The sequence below is a fragment of the Pseudophryne corroboree genome, unplaced genomic scaffold (genome assembly GCF_028390025.1).
Source record: "Pseudophryne corroboree isolate aPseCor3 unplaced genomic scaffold, aPseCor3.hap2 scaffold_2993, whole genome shotgun sequence".
Taxonomy (NCBI): Eukaryota; Metazoa; Chordata; class Amphibia; order Anura; family Myobatrachidae; genus Pseudophryne; species Pseudophryne corroboree.
In genome coordinates this window covers 1-19209 of record NW_026969666.1, presented here as the reverse complement: position 1 = coordinate 19209, position 19209 = coordinate 1, and the positions used below count along the sequence as shown (strand labels likewise).

At 33.8% G+C, this 19209-nt stretch overlaps 13 non-coding genes across 13 annotated transcripts; all 13 read right to left on the bottom strand.

Moving 5' to 3' along the window:
* Window positions 1–960: 960 nt before the first annotated feature.
* Window positions 961–1033, bottom strand: TRNAA-AGC (transfer RNA alanine (anticodon AGC)). The gene has a single exon. It is a non-coding gene; the product is annotated as a tRNA-Ala (tRNA).
* Window positions 1034–1680: 647 nt separating this feature from the next.
* Window positions 1681–1753, bottom strand: TRNAA-AGC (transfer RNA alanine (anticodon AGC)). Its single transcript has one exon. It is a non-coding gene; the product is annotated as a tRNA-Ala (tRNA).
* A 286-nt stretch (window positions 1754–2039) lies between these two features.
* On the bottom strand, window positions 2040–2112 carry TRNAA-AGC (transfer RNA alanine (anticodon AGC)). Its single transcript has one exon. It is a non-coding gene; the product is annotated as a tRNA-Ala (tRNA).
* A 2443-nt stretch (window positions 2113–4555) lies between these two features.
* On the bottom strand, window positions 4556–4628 carry TRNAA-AGC (transfer RNA alanine (anticodon AGC)). The gene has a single exon. It is a non-coding gene; the product is annotated as a tRNA-Ala (tRNA).
* A 286-nt stretch (window positions 4629–4914) lies between these two features.
* On the bottom strand, window positions 4915–4987 carry TRNAA-AGC (transfer RNA alanine (anticodon AGC)). Its single transcript has one exon. It is a non-coding gene; the product is annotated as a tRNA-Ala (tRNA).
* Window positions 4988–8153: 3166 nt separating this feature from the next.
* On the bottom strand, window positions 8154–8226 carry TRNAA-AGC (transfer RNA alanine (anticodon AGC)). The gene has a single exon. It is a non-coding gene; the product is annotated as a tRNA-Ala (tRNA).
* Window positions 8227–8512: 286 nt separating this feature from the next.
* TRNAA-AGC (transfer RNA alanine (anticodon AGC)) lies at window positions 8513–8585 on the bottom strand. Its single transcript has one exon. It is a non-coding gene; the product is annotated as a tRNA-Ala (tRNA).
* Window positions 8586–12474: 3889 nt separating this feature from the next.
* On the bottom strand, window positions 12475–12547 carry TRNAA-AGC (transfer RNA alanine (anticodon AGC)). Its single transcript has one exon. It is a non-coding gene; the product is annotated as a tRNA-Ala (tRNA).
* A 1006-nt stretch (window positions 12548–13553) lies between these two features.
* Window positions 13554–13626, bottom strand: TRNAA-AGC (transfer RNA alanine (anticodon AGC)). Its single transcript has one exon. It is a non-coding gene; the product is annotated as a tRNA-Ala (tRNA).
* A 647-nt stretch (window positions 13627–14273) lies between these two features.
* On the bottom strand, window positions 14274–14346 carry TRNAA-AGC (transfer RNA alanine (anticodon AGC)). The gene has a single exon. It is a non-coding gene; the product is annotated as a tRNA-Ala (tRNA).
* Window positions 14347–14632: 286 nt separating this feature from the next.
* TRNAA-AGC (transfer RNA alanine (anticodon AGC)) lies at window positions 14633–14705 on the bottom strand. Its single transcript has one exon. It is a non-coding gene; the product is annotated as a tRNA-Ala (tRNA).
* A 2444-nt stretch (window positions 14706–17149) lies between these two features.
* On the bottom strand, window positions 17150–17222 carry TRNAA-AGC (transfer RNA alanine (anticodon AGC)). The gene has a single exon. It is a non-coding gene; the product is annotated as a tRNA-Ala (tRNA).
* Window positions 17223–18230: 1008 nt separating this feature from the next.
* TRNAA-AGC (transfer RNA alanine (anticodon AGC)) lies at window positions 18231–18303 on the bottom strand. Its single transcript has one exon. It is a non-coding gene; the product is annotated as a tRNA-Ala (tRNA).
* Window positions 18304–19209: the final 906 nt, after the last annotated feature.

Genomic DNA, 19209 nt, shown 5'->3' with positions numbered 1-19209 from the left:
CATTATATATTGAAAGTTTTTATAAGCTTTCCTTCAAAATGTTCTCTTTTCATAGAAAACATAAAGTTTCTCTCCCATTTTTGAGTTTTGTAATGTCTTTAAAAATAGTTTTAACACTAATTCTCCATGCCAGCTGAGGTTTCTTTGTCTGCAATCATAAAAAACAACCCATTTTTTTTATGGAACTACTACGAATGCCTAATAAAAGCACTTGAATTGCAAAATGACAAAACAAAAACATATGGAGAATGCGAACATCGATCTCGCTACCTCTCGCATGCTAAGCGAGCGCTCTACCATTTGAGCTAATTCCCCATGAGCACATGTGACTTTTCAGAATAAAGGCACTGGAAGATCATGTCATTATATATTGAAAGTTTTTATAAGCTTTCCTTCAAAATATTCTCTTTTTATAGAAAACATAAAGTTTCTCTCCCATTTTTGAGTTTTGTAATGTCTTTACAAATATTTAAACACTAATTCTCCATGCCAGCTGAGGTTTCTATGTCTGCAATCATAAAAAACAACCCATTTTTCTATGGAACTACTACGAATGCCTAATAAAAGCACTTGAATTGCAAAATGACAAAACAAAAACATATGGAGAATGCGAGCATTGATCTCGCTACCTCTCACATGCTAAGCGAGTGCTCTACCATTTGAGCTAATTCCCCATGAGAACATGTGACTTTTCAGAATAAAGGCACTGGAAGATCATATCATTATACATTGAAAGTTTATATAAGCTTTCCTTCAAAATATTCTCTTTTCATAGAAAACATAAAGTTTCTCTCCCATTTTTGAGTTTTGTAATGTCTTTACAAATATTTAAACACTAATTCTCCATGCCAGCTGAGGTTTCTATGTCTGCAATCATAAAAAACAACCCATTTTTCTATGGAACTACTACGAATGCCTAATAAAAGCACTTGAATTGCAAAATGACAAAACAAAAACATATGGAGAATGCGAGCATCGATCTCGCTACCTCTCGCATGCTAAGCGAGCGCTCTACCATTTGAGCTAATTCCCCATGAGCACATGTGACTTTTCAGAATAAAGGCACTGGAAGATCATATCATTATATATTGAAAGTTTTTATAAGCTTTCCTTCAAAATGTTCTCTTTTCATAGAAAACATAAAGTTTCTCTCCCATTTTTGAGTTTTGTAATGTCTTTAAAAATAGTTTTAACACTAATTCTCCATGCCAGCTGAGGTTTCTATGTCTGCAATCATAAAAAACAACCCATTTTTTTTATGGAACTACTACGAATGCCTAATAAAAGCACTTGAATTGCAAAATGACAAAACAAAAACATATGGAGAATGCGAACATCGATCTCGCTACCTCTCGCATGCTAAGCGAGCGCTCTACCATTTGAGCTAATTCCCCATGAGCACATGTGACTTTTCAGAATAAAGGCACTGGAAGATCATGTCATTATATATTGAAAGTTTTTATAAGCTTTCCTTCAAAATATTCTCTTTTCATAGAAAACATAAAGTTTCTCTCCCATTTTTGAGTTTTGTAATGTCTTTATAAATATTTAAACACGAATTCTCCATGCCAGCTGAGGTTTCTGTGTCTGCAATCATAAAAAACAACCCATTTTTTTATGGAACTACTACGAATGCCTAATAAAAGCACTTGAATTGCAAAATGAAAAAAAAAAAACATATGGAGAATGCGAGCATCGATCTCGCTACCTCTCGCATGCTAAGCGAGCGCTCTACCATTTGAGCTAATTCCCCATGAGCACATGTGACTTTTCAGAATAAAGGCACTGGAAGATCATGTCATTATATATTGAAAGTTTTTATAAGCTTTCCTTCAAAATATTCTCTTTTTATAGAAAACATAAAGTTTCTCTCCCATTTTTGAGTTTTGTAATGTCTTTACAAATATTTAAACACTAATTCTCCATGCCAGCTGAGGTTTCTATGTCTGCAATCATAAAAAACAACCCATTTTTCTATGGAACTACTACGAATGACTAATAAAAGCACTTGAATTGCAAAATGACAAAACAAAAATATATGGAGAATGCGAGCATCGATCTCGCTACCTCTCGCATGCTAAGCGAGCGCTCTACCATTTGAGCTAATTCCCCATGAGCACATGTGACATTTCAGAATAAAGGCACTGGAAGATCATATCATTATACATTGAAAGTTTTTATAAGCTTTCCTTCAAAATATTCTCTTTTTATAGAAAACATAAAGTTTCTCTCCCATTTTTGAGTTTTGTAATGTCTTTACAAATATTTAAACACTAATTCTCCATGCCAGCTGAGGTTTCTATGTCTGCAATCATAAAAAACAATGCATTTTTCTATGGAACTACTACGAATGCCTAATAAAAGCACTTGAATTGCAAAATGACAAAACAAAAACATATGGAGAATGCGAGCATCGATCTCGCTACTTCTCGCATGCTAAGCGAGCGCTCTACTATTTGAGCTAATCCCCCATGAGCACATGTGACTTTTCAGAATAAAGGCACTGGAAGATCATATCATTATACATTGAAAGTTTTTATAAGCTTTCCTTCAAAATATTCTCTTTTTATAGAAAACATAAAGTTTCTCTCCCATTTTTGAGTTTTGTAATGTCTTTATAAATAGTTTAAACACTAATTCTCCATGCCAGCTGAGGTTTCTATGTCTGCAATCATAAAAAACAACACATTTTTTTATGGAACTACTACGAATTCCTAATAAAAGCACTTGAATTGCAAAATGACAAAACAAAAACATATGGAGAATGCGAGCATCGATCTCGCTACCTCTCGCATGCTAAGCAAGCTCTCTACCATTTGAGCTAATTCCCCATGAGCACATGTGACTTTTCAGAATAAAGGCACTGGAAGATCATATCATTATACATTGAAAGTTTTTATAAGCTTTCGTTCAAAATATTCTCTTTTTATAGAAAACATAAAGTTTCTCTCCTATTTTTGAGTTTTGTAATGTCTTTATAAATAGTTTAAACACTAATTCTCCATGCCAGCTGAGGTTTCTGTGTCTGCAATCATAAAAAACAACCCATTTTTTTATGGAACTGCTACGAATGCCTAATAAAAGCACTTGATTTGCAAAATGACAAAACAAAAACATATGGAGAATGCGAGCATCGATCTCGCTACCTCTCGCATGCTAAGTGAGCGCTCTACCATTTGAGCTAATTCCCCATGAGCACATGTGACCTTTCAGAATAAAGGCACTGGAAGATCATGTCATTATATATTGAAAGTTTTTATAAGCTTTCCTTCAAAATATTCTCTTTTTATAGAAAACATAAAGTTTCTCTCCCATTTTTGAGTTTTGTAATGTCTTTACAAATATTTAAACACTATTTCTCCATGCCAGCTGAGGTTTCTATGTCTGCAATCATAAAAAACAACCCATTTTTTTTATGGAACTACTACGAATGCCTAATAAAAGCACTTGAATTGCAAAATGACAAAACAAAAACATATGGAGAACGCGAACATCGATCTCGCTACCTCTCGCATGCTAAGCGAGCGCTCTACCATTTGAGCTAATTCCCCATGAGCACATGTGACTTTTCAGAATAAAGGCACTGGAAGATCATGTCATTATATATTGAAAGTTTTTATAAGCTTTCCTTCAAAATATTCTCTTTTCATAGAAAACATAAAGTTTCTCTCCTATTTTTGAGTTTTGTAATGTCTTTATAAATATTTAAACACTAATTCTCCATGCCAGCTAAGGTTTCTGTGTCTGCAATCATAAAAAACAACTCATTTTTTTATGGAACTACTACGAATGCCTAATAAAAGCACTTGAATTGCAAAATGACAAAACAAAAACATATGGAGAATGCGAGCATCGATCTTGCTACCTCTCGCATGCTAAGCGAGCGCTCTACTATTTGAGCTAATTCCCCATGAGCACATGTGACTTTTCAGAATAAAGGCACTGGAAGATCATATCATTATATATTGAAAGTTTTTATAAGCTTTCCTTTAAAATATTCTCTTTTCATAGAAAACATAAAGTTTCTCTCCCATTTTTGAGTTTTGTAATGTCTTTAAAAATAGTTTAAACACTAATTCTCCATGCCAGCTGAGGTTTCTATGTCTGCAATCATAAAAAAACAACCCATTTTTTATGGAACTACTACGAATGCCTAATAAAAGCACTTGAATTGCAAAATGACAAAACAAAAACATATGGAGAATGCGAGCATCGATCTCGCTATCTCTCGCATGCTAAGCGAGCGCTCTACCATTTGAGCTAATTCCCCATGAGCACATGTGACTTTTCAGAATAAAGGCACTGGAAGATCATGTCATTATATATTGAAAGTTTTTATAAGCTTTCCTTCAAAATATTCTCTTTTTATAGAAAACATAAAGTTTCTCTCCCATTTTTGAGTTTTGTAATGTCTTTACAAATATTTAAACACTAATTCTCCATGCCAGCTGAGGTTTCTATGTCTGCAATCATAAAAAACAACCCATTTTCTATGGAACTACTACGAATGCCTAATAAAAGCACTTGAATTGCAAAATGACAAAACAAAAATATATGGAGAATGCGAGCATCGATCTCGCTACCTCTCGCATGCTAAGCGAGCGCTCTACCATTTGAGCTAATTCCCCATGAGCACATGTGACTTTTCAGAATAAAGGCACTGGAAGATCATATCATTATACATTGAAAGTTTATATAAGCTTTCCTTCAAAATATTCTCTTTTTATAGAAAACATAAAGTTTCTCTCCCATTTTTGAGTTTTGTAATGTCTTTACAAATATTTAAACACTAATTATCCATGCCAGCTGAGGTTTCTATGTCTGCAATCATAAAAAACAACCCATTTTTTTATGGAACTACTACGAATGCCTAATAAAAGCACTTGATTTGCAAAATGACAAAACAAAAACATATGGAGAATGCGAGCATCGATCTCGCTACCTCTCGCATGCTAAGCGAGCGCTCTACCATTTGAGCTAATTCCCCATGAGCACATGTAACTTTTCAGAATAAAGGCACTGGAAGATCATATCATTATACATTGAAAGTTTATATAAGCTTTCCTTCAAAATATTCTCTTTTTATAGAAAACATAAAGTTTCTCTCCCATTTTTGAGTTTTGTAATGTCTTTACAAATATTTAAACACTAATTCTCCATGCCAGCTGAGGTTTCTATGTCTGCAATCATAAAAAACAACCCATTTTTCTATGGAACTACTACGAATGCCTAATAAAAGCACTTGAATTGCAAAATGACAAAACAAAAATATATGGAGAATGCGAGCATCGATCTCGCTACCTCTCGCATGCTAAGCGAGCGCTCTACCATTTAAGCTAATTTCCCATGAGCACATGTGACATTTCAGAATAAAGGCACTGGAAGATCATATCATTATATATTGAAAGTTTTTCTAAGCTTTCCTTCAAAATATTCTCTTTTCATAGAAAACATAAAGTTTCTCTCCCATTTTTGAGTTTTGTAATGTCTTTAAAAATAGTTTAAACACTAATTCTCCATGCCAGCTGAGGTTTCTATGTCTGCAATCATAAAAAACAACCCATTTTTTTTATGGAACTACTACGAATGCCTAATAAAAGCACTTGAATTGCAAAATGACAAAACAAAAACATATGGAGAATGCGAGCATCGATCTCGCTACCTTTCGCATGCTAAGCGAGCGCTCTACCATTTGAGCTAATTCCCCATGAGCACATGTGACTTTTCAGAATAAAGGCACTGGAAGATCATGTCATTATATATTGAAAGTTTTTATAAGCTTTCCTTCAAAATATTCTCTTTTCATAGAAAACACAAAGTTTCTCTCCCATTTTTGAGTTTTGTAATGTCTTTATAAATATTTAAACACTAATTCTCCATGCCAGCTGAGGTTTCTGTGTCTGCAATCATAAAAAACAACCCATTTTTTTATGGAACTACTACGAATGCCTAATAAAAGCACTTGAATTGCAAAATGACAAAACAAAAACATATGGAGAATGCGAGCATCGATATCGCTACCTCTCGCATGCTAAGCGAGCGCTCTACTATTTGAGCTAATTCCCCATGAGCACATGTGACTTTTCAGAATAAAGGCACTGGAAGATCATATCATTATATATTGAAAGTTTTTATAAGCTTTCCTTCAAAATGTTCTCTTTTCATAGAAAACATAAAGTTTCTCTCCCATTTTTGAGTTTTGTAATGTCTTTAAAAATAGTTTAAACACTAATTCTCCATGCCAGCCGAGGTTTCTGTGTCTGCAATCATAAAAAAAAAAAAAACATTTTTCTATGGAACTACTACGAATGCCTAATAAAAGCACTTGAATTGCAAAATGACAAAACAAAAACATATGGAGTATGCGAGCATCAATCTCGCTACCTCTCGCATCCTAAGCGAGCGCTCTACCTTTTGAGCTTATTTCCCATGAGCACATATGACTTTTCAGAATAAAGGCACTGGAAGATCATATCATTATATATTGAAAGTTTTTATAAGCTTTCCTTCAAAATATTCTCTTTTCATAGAAAACATAAAGTTTCTCTCCCTATTTTTGAGTTTTGTAATGTCTTTTAAAATAGTTTAAACACTAATTCTCCATGCCAACTGAGGTTTCTATGTCTGCAATCATAAAAAACAACCCATTTTTTTATGGAACTACTACGAATGCCTAATAAAAGCACTTGAATTGCAAAATGACAAAACAAAAACATATGGAGAAAGCGAGCATCGATCTCGCTATCTCTCGCATGCTAAGCGAGCGCTCTACCATTTGAGCTAATTCCCCATGAGCACATGTGACTTTTCAGAATAAAGGCACTGGAAGATCATGTCATTATATATTGAAAGTTTTTATAAGCTTTCCTTCAAAATATTCTCTTTTTATAGAAAACATAAAGTTTCTCTCCCATTTTTGAGTTTTGTAATGTCTTTACAAATATTTAAACACTAATTCTCCATGCCAGCTGAGGTTTCTATGTCTGCAATCATAAAAAACAACCCATTTTTCTATGGAACTACTACGAATGCCTAATAAAAGCACTTGAATTGCAAAATGACAAAACAAAAACATATGGAGAATGCGAGCATTGATCTCGCTACCTCTCACATGCTAAGCGAGCGCTCTACCATTTGAGCTAATTCCCCATGAGAACATGTGACTTTTCAGAATAAAGGCACTGGAAGATCATATCATTATACATTGAAAGTTTTTATAAGCTTTCCTTCAAAATATTCTCTTTTCATAGAAAACATAAAGTTTCTCTCCTATTTTTGAGTTTTGTAATGTCTTTATAAATATTTAAACACTAATTCTCCATGCCAGCTAAGGTTTCTGTGTCTGCAATCATAAAAAACAACTCATTTTTTTATGGAACTACTACGAATGCCTAATAAAAGCACTTGAATTGCAAAATGACAAAACAAAAACATATGGAGAATGCGAGCATCGATCTTGCTACCTCTCGCATGCTAAGCGAGCGCTCTACTATTTGAGCTAATTCCCCATGAGCACATGTGACTTTTCAGAATAAAGGCACTGGAAGATCATATCATTATATATTGAAAGTTTTTATAAGCTTTCCTTTAAAATATTCTCTTTTCATAGAAAACATAAAGTTTCTCTCCCATTTTTGAGTTTTGTAATGTCTTTAAAAATAGTTTAAACACTAATTCTCCATGCCAGCTGAGGTTTCTATGTCTGCAATCATAAAAAAACAACCCATTTTTTATGGAACTACTACGAATGCCTAATAAAAGCACTTGAATTGCAAAATGACAAAACAAAAACATATGGAGAATGCGAGCATCGATCTCGCTATCTCTCGCATGCTAAGCGAGCGCTCTACCATTTGAGCTAATTCCCCATGAGCACATGTGACTTTTCAGAATAAAGGCACTGGAAGATCATGTCATTATATATTGAAAGTTTTTATAAGCTTTCCTTCAAAATATTCTCTTTTTATAGAAAACATAAAGTTTCTCTCCCATTTTTGAGTTTTGTAATGTCTTTACAAATATTTAAACACTAATTCTCCATGCCAGCTGAGGTTTCTATGTCTGCAATCATAAAAAACAACCCATTTTCTATGGAACTACTACGAATGCCTAATAAAAGCACTTGAATTGCAAAATGACAAAACAAAAATATATGGAGAATGCGAGCATCGATCTCGCTACCTCTCGCATGCTAAGCGAGCGCTCTACCATTTGAGCTAATTCCCCATGAGCACATGTGACTTTTCAGAATAAAGGCACTGGAAGATCATATCATTATACATTGAAAGTTTATATAAGCTTGTCTTCAAAATATTCTCTTTTTATAGAAAACATAAAGTTTCTCTCCCATTTTTGAGTTTTGTAATGTCTTTACAAATATTTAAACACTAATTATCCATGCCAGCTGAGGTTTCTATGTCTGCAATCATAAAAAACAACCCATTTTTTTATGGAACTACTACGAATGCCTAATAAAAGCACTTGATTTGCAAAATGACAAAACAAAAACATATGGAGAATGCGAGCATCGATCTCGCTACCTCTCGCATGCTAAGCGAGCGCTCTACCATTTGAGCTAATTCCCCATGAACACATGTAACTTTTCAGAATAAAGGCACTGGAAGATCATATCATTATACATTGAAAGTTTATATAAGCTTTCCTTCAAAATATTCTCTTTTTATAGAAAACATAAAGTTTCTCTCCCATTTTTGAGTTTTGTAATGTCTTTACAAATATTTAAACACTAATTCTCCATGCCAGCTGAGGTTTCTATGTCTGCAATCATAAAAAACAACCCATTTTTCTATGGAACTACTACGAATGCCTAATAAAAGCACTTGAATTGCAAAATGACAAAACAAAATATATGGAGAATGCGAGCATCGATCTCGCTACCTCTCGCATGCTAAGCGAGCGCTCTACCATTTAAGCTAATTTCCCATGAGCACATGTGACATTTCAGAATAAAGGCACTGGAAGATCATATCATTATATATTGAAAGTTTTTCTAAGCTTTCCTTCAAAATATTCTCTTTTCATAGAAAACATAAAGTTTCTCTCCCATTTTTGAGTTTTGTAATGTCTTTAAAAATAGTTTAAACACTAATTCTCCATGCCAGCTGAGGTTTCTATGTCTGCAATCATAAAAAACAACCCATTTTTTTTATGGAACTACTACGAATGCCTAATAAAAGCACTTGAATTGCAAAATGACAAAACAAAAACATATGGAGAATGCGAGCATCAATCTCGCTACCTTTCGCATGCTAAGCGAGCGCTCTACCATTTGAGCTAATTCCCCATGAGCACATGTGACTTTTCAGAATAAAGGCACTGGAAGATCATGTCATTATATATTGAAAGTTTTTATAAGCTTTCCTTCAAAATATTCTCTTTTCATAGAAAACACAAAGTTTCTCTCCCATTTTTGAGTTTTGTAATGTCTTTATAAATATTTAAACACTAATTCTCCATGCCAGCTGAGGTTTCTGTGTCTGCAATCATAAAAAACAACCCATTTTTTTATGGAACTACTACGAATGCCTAATAAAAGCACTTGAATTGCAAAATGACAAAACAAAAACATATGGAGAATGCGAGCATCGATATCGCTACCTCTCGCATGCTAAGCGAGCGCTCTACTATTTGAGCTAATTCCCCATGAGCACATGTGACTTTTCAGAATAAAGGCACTGGAAGATCATATCATTATATATTGAAAGTTTTTATAAGCTTTCCTTCAAAATGTTCTCTTTTCATAGAAAACATAAAGTTTCTCTCCCATTTTTGAGTTTTGTAATGTCTTTAAAAATAGTTTAAACACTAATTCTCCATGCCAGCCGAGGTTTCTGTGTCTGCAATCATAAAAAAAACAAAACATTTTTCTATGGAACTACTACGAATGCCTAATAAAAGCACTTGAATTGCAAAATGACAAAACAAAAACATATGGAGTATGCGAGCATCAATCTCGCTACCTCTCGCATCCTAAGCGAGCGCTCTACCTTTTGAGCTTATTTCCCATGAGCACATATGACTTTTCAGAATAAAGGCACTGGAAGATCATATCATTATATATTGAAAGTTTTTATAAGCTTTCCTTCAAAATATTCTCTTTTCATAGAAAACATAAAGTTTCTCTCCCTATTTTTGAGTTTTGTAATGTCTTTTAAAATAGTTTAAACACTAATTCTCCATGCCAACTGAGGTTTCTATGTCTGCAATCATAAAAAACAACCCATTTTTTTATGGAACTACTACGAATGCCTAATAAAAGCACTTGAATTGCAAAATGACAAAACAAAAACATATGGAGAAAGCGAGCATCGATCTCGCTATCTCTCGCATGCTAAGCGAGCGCTCTACCATTTGAGCTAATTCCCCATGAGCACATGTGACTTTTCAGAATAAAGGCACTGGAAGATCATGTCATTATATATTGAAAGTTTTTATAAGCTTTCCTTCAAAATATTCTCTTTTTATAGAAAACATAAAGTTTCTCTCCCATTTTTGAGTTTTGTAATGTCTTTAAAAATAGTTTAAACACTAATTCTCCATGCCAGCTGAGGTTTCTATGTCTGCAATCATAAAAAACAACCCATTTTTTTTATGGAACTACTACGAATGCCTAATAAAAGCACTTGAATTGCAAAATGACAAAACAAAAACATATGGAGAATGCGAGCATCGATCTCGCTACCTTTCGCATGCTAAGCGAGCGCTCTACCATTTGAGCTAATTCCCCATGAGCACATGTGACTTTTCAGAATAAAGGCACTGGAAGATCATGTCATTATATATTGAAAGTTTTTATAAGCTTTCCTTCAAAATATTCTCTTTTCATAGAAAACACAAAGTTTCTCTCCCATTTTTGAGTTTTGTAATGTCTTTATAAATATTTAAACACTAATTCTCCATGCCAGCTGAGGTTTCTGTGTCTGCAATCATAAAAAACAACCCATTTTTTTATGGAACTACTACGAATGCCTAATAAAAGCACTTGAATTGCAAAATGACAAAACAAAAACATATGGAGAATGCGAGCATCGATATCGCTACCTCTCGCATGCTAAGCGAGCGCTCTACTATTTGAGCTAATTCCCCATGAGCACATGTGACTTTTCAGAATAAAGGCACTGGAAGATCATATCATTATATATTGAAAGTTTTTATAAGCTTTCCTTCAAAATGTTCTCTTTTCATAGAAAACATAAAGTTTCTCTCCCATTTTTGAGTTTTGTAATGTCTTTAAAAATAGTTTAAACACTAATTCTCCATGCCAGCCGAGGTTTCTGTGTCTGCAATCATAAAAAAAACAAAACATTTTTCTATGGAACTACTACGAATGCCTAATAAAAGCACTTGAATTGCAAAATGACAAAACAAAAACATATGGAGTATGCGAGCATCAATCTCGCTACCTCTCGCATCCTAAGCGAGCGCTCTACCTTTTGAGCTTATTTCCCATGAGCACATATGACTTTTCAGAATAAAGGCACTGGAAGATCATATCATTATATATTGAAAGTTTTTATAAGCTTTCCTTCAAAATATTCTCTTTTCATAGAAAACATAAAGTTTCTCTCCCTATTTTTGAGTTTTGTAATGTCTTTTAAAATAGTTTAAACACTAATTCTCCATGCCAACTGAGGTTTCTATGTCTGCAATCATAAAAAACAACCCATTTTTTTATGGAACTACTACGAATGCCTAATAAAAGCACTTGAATTGCAAAATGACAAAACAAAAACATATGGAGAAAGCGAGCATCGATCTCGCTATCTCTCGCATGCTAAGCGAGCGCTCTACCATTTGAGCTAATTCCCCATGAGCACATGTGACTTTTCAGAATAAAGGCACTGGAAGATCATGTCATTATATATTGAAAGTTTTTATAAGCTTTCCTTCAAAATATTCTCTTTTTATAGAAAACATAAAGTTTCTCTCCCATTTTTGAGTTTTGTAATGTCTTTACAAATATTTAAACACTAATTCTCCATGCCAGCTGAGGTTTCTATGTCTGCAATCATAAAAAACAACCCATTTTTCTATGGAACTACTACGAATGCCTAATAAAAGCACTTGAATTGCAAAATGACAAAACAAAAACATATGGAGAATGCGAGCATTGATCTCGCTACCTCTCACATGCTAAGCGAGCGCTCTACCATTTGAGCTAATTCCCCATGAGAACATGTGACTTTTCAGAATAAAGGCACTGGAAGATCATATCATTATACATTGAAAGTTTATATAAGCTTTCCTTCAAAATATTCTCTTTTCATAGAAAACATAAAGTTTCTCTCCCATTTTTGAGTTTTGTAATGTCTTTACAAATATTTAAACACTAATTCTCCATGCCAGCTGAGGTTTCTATGTCTGCAATCATAAAAATCAACCCATTTTTCTATGGAACTACTACGAATGCCTAATAAAAGCACTTGAATTGCAAAATGACAAAACAAAAACATATGGAGAATGCGAGCATCGATCTCGCTACCTCTCGCATGCTAAGCGAGCGCTCTACCATTTGAGCTAATTCCCCATGAGCACATGTGACTTTTCAGAATAAAGGCACTGGAAGATCATATCATTATATATTGAAAGTTTTTATAAGCTTTCCTTCAAAATGTTCTCTTTTCATAGAAAACATAAAGTTTCTCTCCCATTTTTGAGTTTTGTAATGTCTTTAAAAATAGTTTTAACACTAATTCTCCATGCCAGCTGAGGTTTCTTTGTCTGCAATCATAAAAAACAACCCATTTTTTTTATGGAACTACTACGAATGCCTAATAAAAGCACTTGAATTGCAAAATGACAAAACAAAAACATATGGAGAATGCGAACATCGATCTCGCTACCTCTCGCATGCTAAGCGAGCGCTCTACCATTTGAGCTAATTCCCCATGAGCACATGTGACTTTTCAGAATAAAGGCACTGGAAGATCATGTCATTATATATTGAAAGTTTTTATAAGCTTTCCTTCAAAATATTCTCTTTTTATAGAAAACATAAAGTTTCTCTCCCATTTTTGAGTTTTGTAATGTCTTTACAAATATTTAAACACTAATTCTCCATGCCAGCTGAGGTTTCTATGTCTGCAATCATAAAAAACAACCCATTTTTCTATGGAACTACTACGAATGCCTAATAAAAGCACTTGAATTGCAAAATGACAAAACAAAAACATATGGAGAATGCGAGCATTGATCTCGCTACCTCTCACATGCTAAGCGAGTGCTCTACCATTTGAGCTAATTCCCCATGAGAACATGTGACTTTTCAGAATAAAGGCACTGGAAGATCATATCATTATACATTGAAAGTTTATATAAGCTTTCCTTCAAAATATTCTCTTTTCATAGAAAACATAAAGTTTCTCTCCCATTTTTGAGTTTTGTAATGTCTTTACAAATATTTAAACACTAATTCTCCATGCCAGCTGAGGTTTCTATGTCTGCAATCATAAAAAACAACCCATTTTTCTATGGAACTACTACGAATGCCTAATAAAAGCACTTGAATTGCAAAATGACAAAACAAAAACATATGGAGAATGCGAGCATCGATCTCGCTACCTCTCGCATGCTAAGCGAGCGCTCTACCATTTGAGCTAATTCCCCATGAGCACATGTGACTTTTCAGAATAAAGGCACTGGAAGATCATATCATTATATATTGAAAGTTTTTATAAGCTTTCCTTCAAAATGTTCTCTTTTCATAGAAAACATAAAGTTTCTCTCCCATTTTTGAGTTTTGTAATGTCTTTAAAAATAGTTTTAACACTAATTCTCCATGCCAGCTGAGGTTTCTATGTCTGCAATCATAAAAAACAACCCATTTTTTTTATGGAACTACTACGAATGCCTAATAAAAGCACTTGAATTGCAAAATGACAAAACAAAAACATATGGAGAATGCGAACATCGATCTCGCTACCTCTCGCATGCTAAGCGAGCGCTCTACCATTTGAGCTAATTCCCCATGAGCACATGTGACTTTTCAGAATAAAGGCACTGGAAGATCATGTCATTATATATTGAAAGTTTTTATAAGCTTTCCTTCAAAATATTCTCTTTTCATAGAAAACATAAAGTTTCTCTCCCATTTTTGAGTTTTGTAATGTCTTTATAAATATTTAAACACGAATTCTCCATGCCAGCTGAGGTTTCTGTGTCTGCAATCATAAAAAACAACCCATTTTTTTATGGAACTACTACGAATGCCTAATAAAAGCACTTGAATTGCAAAATGAAAAAAAAAAAACATATGGAGAATGCGAGCATCGATCTCGCTACCTCTCGCATGCTAAGCGAGCGCTCTACCATTTGAGCTAATTCCCCATGAGCACATGTGACTTTTCAGAATAAAGGCACTGGAAGATCATGTCATTATATATTGAAAGTTTTTATAAGCTTTCCTTCAAAATATTCTCTTTTTATAGAAAACATAAAGTTTCTCTCCCATTTTTGAGTTTTGTAATGTCTTTACAAATATTTAAACACTAATTCTCCATGCCAGCTGAGGTTTCTATGTCTGCAATCATAAAAAACAACCCATTTTTCTATGGAACTACTACGAATGACTAATAAAAGCACTTGAATTGCAAAATGACAAAACAAAAATATATGGAGAATGCGAGCATCGATCTCGCTACCTCTCGCATGCTAAGCGAGCGCTCTACCATTTGAGCTAATTCCCCATGAGCACATGTGACATTTCAGAATAAAGGCACTGGAAGATCATGTCATTATATATTGAAAGTTTTTATAAGCTTTCCTTCAAAATATTCTCTTTTCATAGAAAACAAAAAGTTTCTCTCCCATTTTTGAGTTTTGTAATGTCTTTATAAATATTTAAACACTAATTCTCCATGCCAGATGAGGTTTCTGTGTCTGCAATCATAAAAAACAACCCATTTTTTTATGGAACTACTACGAATGCCTAATAAAAGCACTTGAATTGCAAAATGACAAAACAAAAACATATGGAGAATGCGAGCATCGATCTCGCTACCTCTCGCATGCTAAGCGAGCGCTCTACTATTTGAGCTAATTCCCCATGAGCACATGTGACTTTTCAGAATAAAGGCACTGGAAGATCATATCATTATATATTGAAAGTTTTTATAAGCTTTCCTTTAAAATATTCTCTTTTCATAGAAAACATAAAGTTTCTCTCCCATTTTTGAGTTTTGTAATGTCTTTAAAAATAGTTTAAACACTAATTCTCCATGCCAGCTGAGGTTTCTATGTCTGCAATCATAAAAAACAACCCATTTTTTTATGGAACTACTACGAATGCCTAATAAAAGCACTTGAATTGCAAAATGACAAAACAAAAACATATGGAGAATGCGAGCATCGATGTCGCTACCTCTCGCATGCTAAGCGAGCGCTCTACCATTTGAGCTAATTCCCCATGAGCACATGTGACCTATCAGAATAAAGGCACTGGAAGATCATATCATTATATATTGAAAGTTTTTATAAGCTTTCCTTCAAAATGTTCTCTTTTCATAGAAAACATAAAGTTTCTCTCCCATTTTTGAGTTTTGTAATGTCTTTAAAAATAGTTTAAACACTAATTATCCATGCCAGCTGAGGTTTCTATGTCTGCAATCATAAAAAACAACTTATTTTTTTATGGAACTACTACGAATGCCTAATAAAAGCACTTGATTTGCAAAATGACAAAACAAAAACATATGGAGAATGCGAGCATCAATCTCGCTACCTCTCGCATGCTAAGCGAGCGCTCTACCATTTGAGCTAATTCCCCATGAGCACATGTGACCTTTCAGAATAAAGGCACTGGAAGATCATTTCATTATATATTGAAAGTTTTTATAAGCTTTCCTTCAAAATGTTCTCTTTTCATAGAAAACATAAAGTTTCTCTCCCATTTTTGAGTTTTGTAATGTCTTTAAAAATAATGTAAACACTAATTCTCCATGCCAGCCGAGGTTTCTGTGTCTGCAATCATAAAAAAAAAACATTTTTCTATGGAACTACTACGAATGCCTAATAAAAGCACTTGAATTGCAAAATGACAAAACAAAAACATATGGAGTATGCGAGCATCGATCTCGCTACCTCTCGCATCCTAAGCGAGCGCTCTACCTTTTGAGCTTATTCCCCATGAGCACATATGACTTTTCAGAATAAAGGCACTGGAAGATCATATCATTATATATTGAAAGTTTTTATAAGCTTTCCTTCAAAATATTCTCTTTTCATAGAAAACATAAAGTTTCTCTCCCTATTTTTGAGTTTTGTAATGTCTTTATAAATATTTAAACACTAATTCTCCATGCCAGATGAGGTTTCTGTGTCTGCAATCATAAAAAAAAAACATTTTTCTATGGAACTACTACGAATGCCTAATAAAAGCACTTGAATTGCAAAATGACAAAACAAAAACATATGGAGAATGCGAGCATCGATCTCGCTACCTCTCGCATGCTAAGCGAGCGCTCTACTATTTGAGCTAATTCCCCATGAGCACATGTGACTTTTCAGAATAAAGGCACTGGAAGATCATATCATTATATATTGAAAGTTTTTATAAGCTTTCCTTTAAAATATTCTCTTTTCATAGAAAACATAAAGTTTCTCTCCCATTTTTGAGTTTTGTAATGTCTTTAAAAATAGTTTAAACACTAATTCTCCATGCCAGCTGAGGTTTCTATGTCTGCAATCATAAAAAACAACCCATTTTTTTATGGAACTACTACGAATGCCTAATAAAAGCACTTGAATTGCAAAATGACAAAACAAAAACATATGGAGAATGCGAGCATCGATGTCGCTACCTCTCGCATGCTAAGCGAGCGCTCTACCATTTGAGCTAATTCCCCATGAGCACATGTGACCTATCAGAATAAAGGCACTGGAAGATCATATCATTATATATTGAAAGTTTTTATAAGCTTTCCTTCAAAATGTTCTCTTTTCATAGAAAACATAAAGTTTCTCTCCCATTTTTGAGTTTTGTAATGTCTTTAAAAATAGTTTAAACACTAATTATCCATGCCAGCTGAGGTTTCTATGTCTGCAATCATAAAAAACAACTTATTTTTTTATGGAACTACTACGAATGCCTAATAAAAGCACTTGAATTGCAAAATGACAAAACAAAAATATATGGAGAATGCGAGCATCGATCTCGCTACCTCTCGCATGCTAAGCGAGCGCTCTACCATTTGAGCTAATTCCCCATGAGCACATGTGACCTTTCAGAATAAAGGCACTGGAAGATCATTTCATTATATATTGAAAGTTTTTATAAGCTTTCCTTCAAAATGTTCTCTTTTCATAGAAAACATAAAGTTTCTCTCCCATTTTTGAGTTTTGTAATGTCTTTAAAAATAATGTAAACACTAATTCTCCATGCCAGCCGAGGTTTCTGTGTCTGCAATCATAAAAAAAAAACATTTTTCTATGGAACTACTACGAATGCCTAATAAAAGCACTTGAATTGCAAAATGACAAAACAAAAACATATGGAGTATGCGAGCATCGATCTCGCTACCTCTCGCATCCTAAGCGAGCGCTCTACCTTTTGAGCTTATTCCCCATGAGCACATATGACTTTTCAGAATAAAGGCACTGGAAGATCATATCATTATATATTGAAAGTTTTTATAAGCTTTCCTTCAAAATATTCTCTTTTCATAGAAAACATAAAGTTTCTCTCCCTATTTTTGAGTTTTGTAATGTCTTTTAAAATAGTTTAAACACTAATTCTCCATGCCAGCTGAGGTTTCTATGTCTGCAATCATAAAAAAACAACCCATTTTTTTATGGAACTACTACGAATGATTAATAAAAGCACTTGAATTGCAAAATGACAAAACAAAAACATATGGAGAATGCGAGCATCAATCTCGCTACCTCTCGCATGCTAAGCGAGCGCTCTACCATTTGAGCTAATTCCCCATGAGCACATGTGACTTTTCAGAATAAAGGCACTGGAAGATCATATCATTATATATTGAAAGTTTTTATAAGCTTTCCTTCAAAATATTCTCTTTTCATAGAAAACATAAAGCTTCTCTCCCATTTTTGAGTTTTGTAATGTCTTTAAAAATAGTTTAAACACTAATTATCCATGCCAGCTGAGGTTTCTATGTCTGCAATCATAAAAAACAACCTATTTTTTTATGGAACTACTACGAATGCCTAATAAAAGCACTTGAATGGTAAAATGACAAAACAAAAACATATGGAGAATGCGAGCATCGATCTCGCTACCTCTCGCATGCTAAGCGAGCGCTCTACCATTTGAGCTAATTCCCCATAAGCACATGTGACTTTTCAGAATAAAGGCACTGGAAGATCATGTCATTATATATTGAAAGTTTTTAAAAGCTTTCCTTCAAAATATTCTCTTTTTATAGAAAACATAAAGTTTCTCTCCCATTTTTGAGTTTTGTAATGTCTTTATAAATATTTAAACACTAATTCTCCATGCCAGCTGAGGTTTCTGTGTCTGCAATCATAAAAAACAACCCATTTTTCTATGGAACTACTACGAATGCCTATTAAAAGCACTTGAATTGCAAAATGACAAAACAAAAACATATGGAGTATGCGAGCATCAATCTCCCTACCTCTCGCATGCTAAGCGAGCGCTCTACCATTTGAGCTAATTCCCCATGAGCACATGTGACTTTTCTGAATAAAGGCACTGGAAGATCATATCATTATATATTGAAAGTTTTTTTAAGCTTTCCTTCAAAATATTCTCTTTTTATAGAAAACATAAAGTTTCTCTCCCATTTTTGAGTTTTGTAATGTCTTTAAAAATAGTTTAAACACTAATTCTCCATGCCAGCCGAGGTTTCTGTGTCTGCAATCATAAAAAAAAAAACATTTTTCTATGGAACTACTACGAATGCCTAATAAAAGCACTTGAATTGCAAAATGACAAAACAAAAACATATGGAGTATGCGAGCATCGATCTCGCTACCTCTCGCATCCTAAGCGAGCGCTCTACCTTTTGAGCTTATTCCCCATGAGCACATATGACTTTTCAGAATAAAGGCACTGGAAGATCATATCATTATATATTGAAAGTTTTTATAAGCTTTCCTTCAAAATATTCTCTTTTCATAGAAAACATAAAGTTTCTCTCCCTATTTTTGAGTTTTGTAATGTCTTTTAAAATAGTTGAAACACTAATTCTCCATGCCAGCTGAGGT